Below are 13,262 nucleotides of genomic sequence, written 5' to 3'. Positions count from 1 at the left end.
TTTAGCGTACAATTTTTCCTTCCTCAACAATTCTAGCACTTTTCTCAAATGTTCTTCGCGCTCTTGATCATTCTTTGAGGAAATAAGTATGTCATCAATGAAAACAATGATAAACTTTTCAAAATATGGTCCACACACTCGGTTCATGAGGTCCATGAATACAGCTGGTGCGTTAGTCAATTTAAATGGCATAACCATAAACTCATAATGACCGTAACGAGTTCTAAAAGCAGTCTTCGAAATATCATCCTCCTTCACCCGCATTTGATGATACCCGGAACGTAAATCAATCTTCGAATAAACTGACGAACCTTGTAGTTGATCAAATAAGTCGTCGATTCTCGGTAGTGGATAACAGTTCTTGATGGTAAGTTTGTTCGACTCTCGGTAGTCGATACATAACCTGAATGTACCATCCTTCTTTTTGACAAACAAGACAGGAGCTCCCCATGGTGATGTGCTTGGTCGAATGAAACCACGTTCTAAAAGTTCTTGTAGTTGACTTTGTAATTCCTTCATTTCGCTAGGTGCGAGTCTGTATGGAGCACGAGCTATTGGTGCAGCTCCTGGTATAAGATCTATTTAAAATTCCACAGATCGGTGTGGAGGTAGTCCCGGTAATTCTTTCGAAAATACATCGGAAAATTCTTTTGCGACGGGAACATCATTGATGTTCTTCTCTTCGGTTTGTATTTTCTCGACGTGTGCTAGAATGGCATAGCAACATTTTCTTATTAGTTTTTGCGCCTTCAGGTTACTAATAAGATTTAACTTCGCGTTGCTCTTTTCTCCGTACACCATTAAGGGTTTTCTCTTTTCGCGCATAATGCGAATCGCATTTTTGTAACAAACAATTTCTGCTTTCACCTCTTTCAACCAGTCCATGCCAATAATCACATCAAAACTCCCTAACTCTACTGGTATCAAATCAATCTTAAACGTTTCGCTAACCAGTTTAATTTCTCTGTTCTCACATATTTTATCCAAAGGCAGGTTTCTCGCTAACCAATCTTAAACGTTTCGCTAACCAGTTTAATCAAATAAAACATAAGCAGGTTTTTCATCAATAAGGAACGTACCCGTAACAAGCTCCGGGTCTTCCTGTGTTTCAACCGCATTTATGTTGAAGACTCTTCCTCGGCCTTGACCATTATTATTCCCCGGGTTTGGACACGTATTTCTGTAATGACCCTTCTTCCCGCATTCGAAACATGTAACGTTGGCAATACTTGTTCCGGCATTATACGTTCCTTTATTTTTGTTATCCGTTGGTCCGTAAACTTCACACTTTGTGGCACTGTGACCCGTTATGTTGCATTTGGTGCATAACTCCCTACAAAAGTCATCTGAATGATATTTCTCACACCTTAGGCATCGATTTTTCTGCCTCTTGTTGTTGTTGTTGTTATTGTTGGGGTTGTTGTTGCGGTTGAAATTGTTATTAGGATGGTTGTTGTAGTGGTTATTGTTGTTGTTGTGGCGTTTGTTGTTGCGATAAATAGTGCGATTGAATTTGTGATTATTGTTGTGATGATTGTTGAGGTGATTGTTACTGTTGTTGTGTTGGTGACTTTTGTCACTGTTTTCTTCCCACTTTCTCTTGACTCGTTTCGTGTTGGCTTCTTCGACCTCCTGTTCTTTAATCCTTCCCTCAATCTGATTTATGAGTTTGTGAGCCATTCGACTTGCCTTTTGTATGAAGGCGGGCTCGTGTGAACTCACATCTTCTTGAATCCTTTCTGGTAACCCTTTTACAAATGCGTCGATCTTCTTTTCTTCATCTTCGAACGCTCTTGGATATAATAGGCACAACTTTGTGAATCGTCGTTCGTACGTGGTAATGTCGAAACCTTGCGTTCGTAATCCTCTAAGCTCTACTTTGAGCTTATTGACCTCGTTTCTGGGACGGTACTGTTCGTTCATCAAGTGCTTGAATGCTGACCACGGTAGTGTGTAAGCAGCATCTTGTCCCACCTGCTCGAGATAGGTGTTCCACCATGTTAACACAGTACCTGTGAAGGTATACGTAGCGTACTTTACTTTGTCTTCTTCAGTGCACTTACTTATGGCAAACACCGATTCGACCTTCTCGGTCCACCGTTTTAATCCGATTAGACCCTCGGTTCCATCGAATTCCAGAGGTTTACAAGCAGTGAATTCTTTGTAGGAACATCCCACACGATTTCTTGTGGAATTAGTTCCACTGCTAGATCCAGAGTTATTGTTGTTATTTTGCATTGCGGCCTGCACTGCGGCTATGTTTGCTGCAAGAAAAACACGGAAGTCTTCCTCGCTCATGTTCAAGTTCTGACGAGTAGTCGGTGCCATTTCCTTCAAAAATAGCCAAAAGAATTAAGTTAATCATATAGAATATTAAGAGTAGTCAATAGTATTTCGTAGCATAATATGAACTTATTTATAAAAGCTTTTTCTTCATATTAGCGTTTTATAATTTTCCATTCGGGTAGTACCTACCCGTTAAGTTCATACTTAGTAGCTAATATACAATTCAACTACTACAATTCTATATGAAAAACTGATTACAATAATATTTCGCGTTCAAATTATTATAAAAAAAATATTACAACTTACAATACCGCTATTTTACATATAACATGAAATATATTACACAATAACTTTGATACAAGGCAGTTGCGAAGACAATTCTAGTTAATACGCAAGTCGTTCAGTAAAGGCAATAAAGACACGTAATTCATAAGTCCAGAAACAAGTCATGCATTCGGGTTTTACTAGTATTATTTCCCATCCTTGGACTTGTGGAAAATAACCGTTGTGACCGTTGGCTAGGCAGCATGTTGTAACGTTGTCAAAAGGACGAGGGTTACGTAATGCCCAACAGCCCCGTAACAATCTAAAAACCTTGTTTCTCACCCCAACCAACGAATCCGTCACTTGTGGGAAAGTTTTATTTAACAGTTGTAATCCGATGTTCTTTTTCTCACTTTGGTGAGAAGCGAACATCACTAACCCGTAAACATAACATGCTTCTTTATGTTGCATGTTAGAAGCTCTTTCTAAAGAACAAAGTCCTATGTTGGGATATGTGGATTCAAAATAGGTTCTTAACCCGTAGCGTAAAATTGCATTTCGGTTCCCCGCATTTAATGCTTTAAAGAAAACACGGCGTAACTTAAGGTTTCCCCAATGTGATATACCCCATCTTTCAAAGGAAAGCCTTTATAAACTAAGGCATGCTTGAAACGTCTTTCAAATGTTCGACAAACTAATTTCACCGTAAATAATTGTGCCGATGAATTCTGACCGACTCTAGACAAGATTTCATCAATCATATCCCCTGGTAGGTCTTCTAAAATTTTTGGTTGTCTATCCTTAACGTTGTGTGTTTTATACTGTAAAATAGACAAGGATTAGATTTGTAAAAGATAATTAACAAACAATACAAGCAATTTTTACATATAACATCGAAGTACAAGTGCACTACAATACATATATTACACAACATGATTACAACTCTTTATTCTGACTCACTCGCTTCTTCCTCTTCGGACTTGGTTCGTTTCACTAATTTCCTAGAGATATATGGTGCTTCTCTAATACGAGCCGTCGTTTTCATAAATGGTTTAGAAAAACCTGGTGGCTTAGATGTTCCCGCGTTATAGTGAAAGTTTAAAAAAATACGGGTGTTTACGGTACACCCCATCAAGGTATTTCATGTTAACATAGAGTTCATCGGGGTTGGAATTAGGTTTCTCTATTTTGATACCTTTTCCCTTATTATTTTCTTTTGCTTTTTCAAATTGGGTCGGGATAATTTCTATAACATCATCAGAATCCTCGTCGGGATCCGATTCATCAGAAAATTGGTAATTTTCCCAATATTTTGCTTCCTCGGCGGAAACACCATTGACCATTTTTAACTTTGGTCCATTGGTTGAGGATTTTCTTTTATTTATCTGTTTTTCTGTGGTTCCTAATATTTCCTCCTCCAGAACCTCTTCTTCCGGTTCCGCTTCTTCCAGTTCCTCTTCTTCCGGTTCCTCTTCTTCCGGTTCCTCTTCGAGAATTTGTGAATCTTCCCAAAATATATTCGACTCTTCATTATTATTAAGTGAGTCGGTGGGATTTGTACTAGAGGTAGACATCTATCACACAATATCAAACACGTTAAGAGATTAACATATCACATAATATTTACATGTTATCAATATATAGTTTCCAACAAAAAGTGTTAAGCAATCGTTTTTAAAGTAAACACGGTCGAAGTCCAGACTCACTAATGCATCCTAACAAACTCGGTTAGACACACTAATACAAATTTCTGGTTCTCGAAGACCAACGCTCGGATACCAACTGAAATGTCCGTGATGTGTTCAGAGGTGTATACGAAATAGTTATATTTTTATTGCGAAATACTATTAAATACGATACAATTTTACACAAGTTATTTATTTATTTAAAGAGTGGATATACCTAAACCTTGCTACAACACTTATAGGCAGTGTACCTAATCGTACATTAGTGTAGTTTTTAGTAAGTCCAGTTCGTTCCACAGGGATCTAGCCAAGTTTAACGCTATATTTTTAAAAACTATATTTGTATAAATATATATATAAATATAAGTAGTATTATTATTATTATAGAAGGGGGTTTTTACCGTTTAATGACCGGTTTGTCGATTTTATGTCTTAAGTCGCAGTTAAAACCTAATGTAAAATATTAAAAATAAAAATAACTTAATTTAAATCGTAAAGTAAATGACAATAATTAAAGTGCGATAAAGTAAAATGCGATAAATAAAATTGCGATAATTAAAAAGTACGATAATTAAAAGTGCAATAAATAAAATGACAGTAAATAAAAGTGCGATGAAATATGAAATAAAGGAATTATGCTTATTTAAACTTCCGTAATCATGATGTTCGACGTGTTGATTTTAATTTATTACTATGGGTTAATTGTCCTTTGTCCTGGATTATTCGATATGTCTATACGGTTTTGTCCATAATAGTCCATCAGTCATATATATAAAGTGCGAGAGTCTTCGTCAAATTATCCTTATACCCGAAGTCAAATATTCCAACTAATTGGGGATTCGAATTGTAACAAGGTCTTAATACTCTATTTAATGAATACACCAGGTTATCGACTGCGTGTAATCCAAGGTTTTATTACTTTGTTAACAATTACACCAATTACCCTTGTATGTAATTCACCCCCGTTTCAACAAGTCTATTGATTATTAATCCATCCCCGTATTAGGTCAAATGAACAATTATTAGTATTTGTAGATATCCCGCCCACCGTACCCAGTCAAGCGTATGTGGTTATATATAAATACGTCAAATTATAAGTCTATATATTAAATTAACGAGGTATCATTTAGTTAATATAAAGCCCATTAATAGCCCATAGTCTAATTTCCACAAGTGTCGTTCTTTTATCCAAACCCCAATTATGGTCCAAAGCCCAATTACCCCGTCTTTAATATTTAGCCCAACATCACGATTACTTCGATTTAAATAAGCATAATAATAATTTAGCTACGAGACATTAATTTAAAAAGATTGAACATAACTTACAATGATTAATAATAGCGTAGCGTTACACGGACAGAATTTCGACTTACACACTTACAACATTCGCTAACATACCCTAATTATTATTAATCTTAAATTAAAATTAAAATTAAAATTATAATATATATATATATATATATATACATACATACATATATATATATATATATATATATATATATATATATATATATATATATATATATATATATATATATATATATATATATATATATATATGTATGTATATCGTGAGAGATAGAGAGGATAGAAAAAGATGTGTAAATTCGGCCAGAATTCGTTGTATTTAAAGAATGTGGCCTGCTACAGTAACTCATGCGGTCACATGAGTTTTGTGCCTTCTGGCCATGCGATCGCATGGCCGTCATTTCCTGGTCACATACTTTTTGGCTCCTAGCTTGTCGACATATTTATTTAATATATATAATATATATATAATTTTATATAATTATATATATATTATATTATAATATTATATTCATGTGCATAGTTGATTTGTAATTTTAGCTCCGTTGTGTCGTGCGTTGATAGTTGGCTCAGGTCCCAGTTCCGGTTTTTCGAACGTCCTTTCGTATAATTTAATATCTTGTACTTTGCGTTTTGCGACTTGTACTTTTGTAATTTTGAGATGTTTCTCATCAATAATTTGAACCACTTGGATTGTACTTTGTACTTTTTAGCTTTTTGGTCGTTTACATCTTCAATTCGTTGAATCTGTCTTTTGTATTCACCTTTTTATTATTTAAACGAATATCACTTGTAAATAGAACAATTGCAACTAAAAGCTTGTCTTTCTTGAGGGATAATGCTATGAAATATATGTTCGTTTTTAGCATTATCAAATATTCCCACACTTGAGTGTTGCTTGTCCTCAAGCAATATAGTCTTGAAATAAAAATACTAGAATCACTTCTTTATTCTTCACACTTTGTACATCAGTGATTTTAATACGGCGGTATGAACAATGATAGTAACGTTGCGGTCGGTTTATGAAATGTCCCGTTCTTATTGATTAAAAACGTTCCATATTAATTGATTTCGTTGCGTGGTTTTGACCTCTATATGAGACGTTTTTCAAAGACTGCATTCATTTTAAAACAAACCATAACCTTTATTTCATCAATAAAGGTTTAAAAATCTTTACGTAGATTATCAAATAATGATAATCTAAAATATCCTGTTTACACACGACCATTACATAATGGTTTACAATACAAATATGTTACAACAAAATAAGTTTCTTGAATGCAGTTTTTACACAATATCATACAAGCATGGACTCCAAATCTCGTCCTTATTTAAGTATGCGACAGCGGAAGCTCTTAATAATCACCTGAGAATAAACATGCTTAAAACGTCAACAAAAATGTTGGTGAGTTATAGGTTTAACCTATATATATCAAATCATAATAATAGACCACAAGATTTCATATTTCAATACACATCCCATACATAGAGATAAAAATCATTCATATGGTGAACACCTGGTAACCGACATTAACAAGATGCATATATAAGAATATCCCCATCATTCCGGGACACCCTTCGGATATGATATAAATTTCGAAGTACTAAAGCATCCGGTACTTTGGATGGGGCTTGTTAGGCCCAATAGATCTATCTTTAGGATTCGTGTCAATTAGGGTGTCTGTTCCCTAATTCTTAGATTACCAGACTTAATAAAAAGGGGCATATTCGATTTCGATAATTCAACCATAGAATGTAGTTTCACGTACTTGTGTCTATTTTGTAAATCATTTATAAAACCTGCATGTATTCTCATCCCAAAAATATTAGATTTTAAAAGTGGGACTATAACTCACTTTCACAGATTTTTACTTCGTCGGGAAGTAAGACTTGGCCACTGGTTGATTCATGAACCTATAACAATATATACATATATATCAAAGTATGTTCAAAATATATTTACAACACTTTTAATATATTTTGATGTTTTAAGTTTATTAAGTCAGCTGTCCTCGTTAGTAACCTACAACTAGTTGTCCACAGTTAGATGTACAGAAATAAATCGATAAATATTATCTTGAATCAATCCACGACCCAGTGTATATGTATCTCAGTATTGATCACAACTCAAACTATATATATTTTGGAATCAACCTCAACCCTGTATAGCTAACTCCAACATTCACATATAGAGTGTCTATGGTTGTTCCGAAATATATATAGATGTGTCGACATGATAGGTCGAAACATTGTATACGTGTCTATGGTATCTCAAGATTACATAATATACAATACAAGTTGATTAAGTTATGGTTGGAATAGATTTGTTACCAATTTTCACGTACCTAAAATGAGAAAAATTATCTAATCTTGTTTTACCCATAACTTCTTCATTTTAAATCCGTTTTGAGTGAATCAAATTGCTATGGTTTCATATTTAACTCTATTTTATGAATCTAAACAGAAAAATTATAGGTTTATAGTCGGAAAAATAAGTTATAAGTTGTTTTTGTAAAGGTAGTCATTTCAGTCGAAAGAACGACGTCTAGATGACCATTTTAGAAAACATACTTCCACTTTGAGTTTAACCATAATTTTTGGATATAGTTTCATGTTCATAATAAAAATCATTTTCTCAGAATAACAACTTTTAAATCAAAGTTTATCATAGTTTTTAATTAACTAACCCAAAACAGCCCGCGGTGTTACTACGACGGCGTAAATCCGGTTTTACGGTGTTTTTCGTGTTTCCAGATTTTAAATAATTAAGTTAGCATATCATATAGATATAGAACATGTGTTTAGTTGATTTTAAAAGTCAAGTTATAAGGATTAACTTTTGTTTGCGAACAAGTTTAGAATTAACTAAACTATGTTCTAGTGATTACAAGTTTAAACCTTCGAATAAGATAGCTTTATATATATGAATCGAATGATGTTATGAACATCATTACTACCTTAAGTTCCTTGGATAAACCTACTGCAAAAGAGAAAAATAGATCTAGCTTTAACGGATCCTTGGATGGCTCGAAGTTCTTGAAGCAGAATCATGACACTAAAACAAGTTCAAGTAAGATCATCACTTGAAATAAGATTGTTATAGTTATAGAAATTGAACCAAAGTTTGAATATGATTATTACCTTGTATTAGAATGATAACCTACTGTAAGAAACAAAGATTTCTTGAGGTTGGATGATCACCTTACAAGATTGGAAGTGAGCTAGCAAACTTGAAAGTATTCTTGATTTTATGTAACTAGAACTTGTAGAATATATGAAGAACACTTAGAACTTGAAGATAGAACTTGAGAGAGATCAATTAGATGAAGAAAATTGAAGAATGAAAGTGTTTATAGGTGTTTTTCGTCGTTGGTGTATGGATTAGATATAAAGGATATGTAATTTTGTTTTCATGTAAATAAGTCATGAATGATTACTCATATTTTTGTAATTTTATGAGATATTTCATGCTAGTTGCCAAATGATGGTTCCTACATGTGTTAGGTGACTCACATGGGCTGCTAAGAGCTGATCATTGGAGTGTATATACCAATAGTACATACATCTAAAAGCCGTGTATTGTACGAGTACGAATACGGGTGCATACGAGTAGAATTGTTGATGAAACTGAACGAGGATGTAATTGTAAGCATTTTTGTTAAGTAGAAGTATTTTGATAAGTGTATTGAAGTCTTTAAAAAGTGTATAAATACATATTAAAACACTACATGTATATACATTTTAACTGAGTCGTTAAGTCATCGTTAGTCGTTACATGTAAGTGTTGTTTTGAAACCTTTAGGTTAACGATCTTGTTAAATATTGTTAACCCAATGTTTATAATATCAAATGAGATTTTAAATTATTATATTATCATGATATTATCATGTATGAATATCTCTTAATATGATATATATACATTAAATGTCTTTACAACGATAATCGTTACATATATGTCTCGTTTAAAAATCATTAAGTTAGTAGTCTTGTTTTTACATATGTAGTTCATTGTTAATATACTTAATGATATGTTTACTTATCATAGTATCATGTTAACTATATATATATATATCCATATATATGTCATCATATAGTTTTTACAAGTTTTAACGTTCGTGAATCACCGGTCAACTTGGGTGGTCAATTGTCTATATGAAACATATTTCAATTAATCAAGTCTTAACAAGTTTGATTGCTTAACATGTTGGAAACATTTAATCATGTAAATATCAATCTCAATTAATATATATAAACATGGAAAAGTTCGGGTCACTACAGTTTACAGTCACACATGACTATGAAAATTTAGACCCATTACGAAATTGGATCTTTAAGAAAACATTTGATCTTTTTGAAAATTCAATCTAGCTTTTACCCTAGATAAGTTTTCTGAAATAACCCTTCACCGGTGTTTGAAAAATGTTTTTGTGGGTTTTGTGGGTTTCAGATTTGAAAATTTTAGCTCAAAACTTGCGGTTTTGTGTCACCCACTTGCTAACCTTGTATTAGGAAAGCAACACGTCCAGTATACTTGCTCCGTATATTACCTTTCGGTAAACTACCGTCCGGTTGTAAAGAAAAGCGTTGAATAAGCAACTATTGAGGCAATGTCCCGTGACATGCTTTTGATTATGGTCTATAACGTGTCGGATGCAATTACTATCCTTTGTAGGAGTAATAGTAAAGATCACCCTATAGTTTTTCGGTCTGGCACAAGGTCCTATCTTTGACCATGCTATGCAACCACCGTTCTTACGGTTGACACCCGATTTGGTTCAGGTGACCTAATGAATTCCAGGTGAATTCTTAGGATTTTACGTTCAATGGTAATGAACGCATTAAAAATGGGGTTTTCAGAAAACAAATCGGTTTGTAATTTTGATCAAAATATTTTCTCGTTCAAGCTCGAGTTTAGATATCATCGAATTCCATGAGTTTGTAATTCTCAATCTTTAAAGTCAATCTCAAAGATTGAGTAATATTAGGCTTAAAAGCTGATTTTTGATCTTTAAGGAGATTATCCTTTCTGGGGATCTGATTCATTAGTTTTATAAGCTAATTTGCACGGTGCCCCCATTGTACGAGACATATCCTCTCATGGTTAAGATAAGTCCGACCGCTTGGCAACCCTGTTTGATGCTGAGGTCCGTGGATTTCCAGCTGATTTTCGAGAAAACTTTTCAAGGTTTTTCGTAGACTCTACAACTGGTCTGGACGACAACTTCCTGACCTAAATCAAGAAGCGCGTGTCTTTTTCAGAAGACTTTACTTCCTTTTAATGATGGAATTGATTCATCGTGTAGATTCATCTTTTCTTTCAAATATATTATAAGAAATTAGGTAAAACTGATAAAATTGTTCAAAACAAAAGTATCTTCAATTATTTGTACAAAAATATGTGATATATGTTCTAAATAATTTGGTAAATTTTTCCCACACTTGGCTTTTATTTTCCTTTCTTTGCCTTTTTATTTTCCTCTATTCAATTTTAAATGAATTCTAACACCTAGTTTTATCGTTCATAAATATGTATAAACATGATTTTGAATTCATTTATTTGAAAATTTTTACTAGAATTGGGTAGTCCGTATATAAGACTAGGGCTGTTCTTTATTATTAGAGAGCACTAGATTCTAATACAACTACTGCGTTACTAGTATTTTTAATGGTAACCAAGTGTTTAAATTTAAAATTTTAAAAATCCGAAAGAATTTAACCCCTTCCCACACTTAAGATCTTGCAATGCCCTCATTTCCAAGAAATCAGTACAATTTAAATTATTGAGGGTGATTAGCGTAGAAAAATGATTAAATTTTACCAAAGTTTCCAAACATATTGACGTTTGTTTGTTGAATGATAAATGGTGCACATCATTTGTTCATTCCGTCTTGTTGTTACATCACATTTGTTTTTCGTTTTATCGTCAAAATTAGTAGCTTTTGCTGAACTTAATGCCAGTCTTTGAAAGTGTGCTGGTTTACCCTGTTGTGTACATAAGATAAACTACAAACATAAATAATATTTTTATTATTATTTTTCTTATAAAATCTTTATTTATTAAAACAATTTAAATGAATAATTTTTTAAAATTTTGTTTCCTTTTACTTTAGGTAGTTTCGGTATATTTACCTAGTCCGTCCCTCGACAAAATTTAAATTTTGTCGTTTTTAAAGCGATTGTTTTAAAAGCAAAGATTTTTGAGTTTTTTTTTAAATGTTTTTGGCATACTTTAAATCAAATAAGATTAAAAATAATGATAATAAAATTTCTCGTCCCGCCCTCGGGTAAAGCAATTTCGGTTCAACGACATAGTCTTCAACTCACGACGAATTTTAAATATCAAATTTTTAACTTAATGAAATAAAGTAAATTTTTGTTTTTAAATTCACACCAAACTTAAATTTAAAATGCATAAAATTAAAAATTCATATAAATATAATTAATATTTTTATACATTAATTTTACAAACTTATATTAAAAATATTAATTTTTAAAATATTTAAAAACTTAAATATATTGATTTTAAAAATTTACATTAATAATTTAATATTTATATATTAATTTTAAAAACAAGGTAAAAATTAAAATTAAAAATCTTTTTGATCTTTTATCTCACTTTAATTAATCAAATATTATCAAAAATATACGCCCATCTTTTCGGTAAAGTAATTTCGGTTCCATTACCTAGTTTTACTCCTGACGAATTTCTGAAATATTTTGGATTGATTGATTAAAGATATTTATACCTTAGGAATAAACGGTAAATTTCGCAGTAATGTAATAAAATTTTGTATGATATCAATAATTTTGGTTTCGCATACCTAATTTTATTGAATACTAATTTAATACTTTATAGCGAACGATTTAGCGTTTCTTATCAAAAGGTTAAAAGCAATAAAATAAAAATAAAAACTGTACATAGTTACCTATGAGATAGAATTCTCAGAGACCTGCTTTAGCCGACTCATAGGAGAGTCGTGTGATTTGGTTTTCCATAGCTACATAAGCGTAACCTCGATTCTTCAATATCTTTTCTTCTAAACATATGAACGGTCCTTATCTGCATAGAGTAACAAATTCGGTATTTGAATATGTTTGATTGTTCGAACATTTACCTTCGTGTGACCATTTTCTGCATTTATGACATCTTTCAAGGTGTCGTGCTCTTCTTTTTGTTGCGGATTTTGATTTTCATTTACCAAAATGTATCTTATGATGATTGTTCCTGAGTTCTTTTCTTACTCCGTCCATTTTGGCTCTTATGAAGGATACCACTTCACTTGGAAGTGTGTCATTATTACGTTTAGTAATCATAGCGTGTAGTAGTAGACCATGGTTCAGATCAAAGGAATTCTTCATCTCGTAAAACCTAAAAAAATAAAAATTCAGAATGGAGGGAGAAGACTAGTTCTTTAGGGTCTGCTAGGGAAAGACCATTCGGATTCCATTCTCGGAAACTACATGAAAATAGAATATCTAACTCTAATAGAAATATATATTACCCTAAAAAGATTCGAACATTCCCACACTTAGTTAGCTGTGGTGTCGAAATTGTGATTAACTTCATCTTCAACTTCCATTGGACCATGTATGTAGTGTTTAACTCTGTGACCATTAACTTTAAATTCAATCCCATTTGAATTTATTAACTCTATTGTTCCGTATGGGAAAACTCTTTTGACTATGAATGGTCCAGACCATCTTGATTTCAATTTT

Source organism: Rutidosis leptorrhynchoides, chromosome 3 (genome assembly GCF_046630445.1).
Source record: "Rutidosis leptorrhynchoides isolate AG116_Rl617_1_P2 chromosome 3, CSIRO_AGI_Rlap_v1, whole genome shotgun sequence".
Classification (NCBI taxonomy): Eukaryota; Viridiplantae; Streptophyta; class Magnoliopsida; order Asterales; family Asteraceae; genus Rutidosis; species Rutidosis leptorrhynchoides.
The sequence above is the reverse complement of the archived record's forward strand: the minus strand, read 5'-3'. Positions refer to the sequence as shown.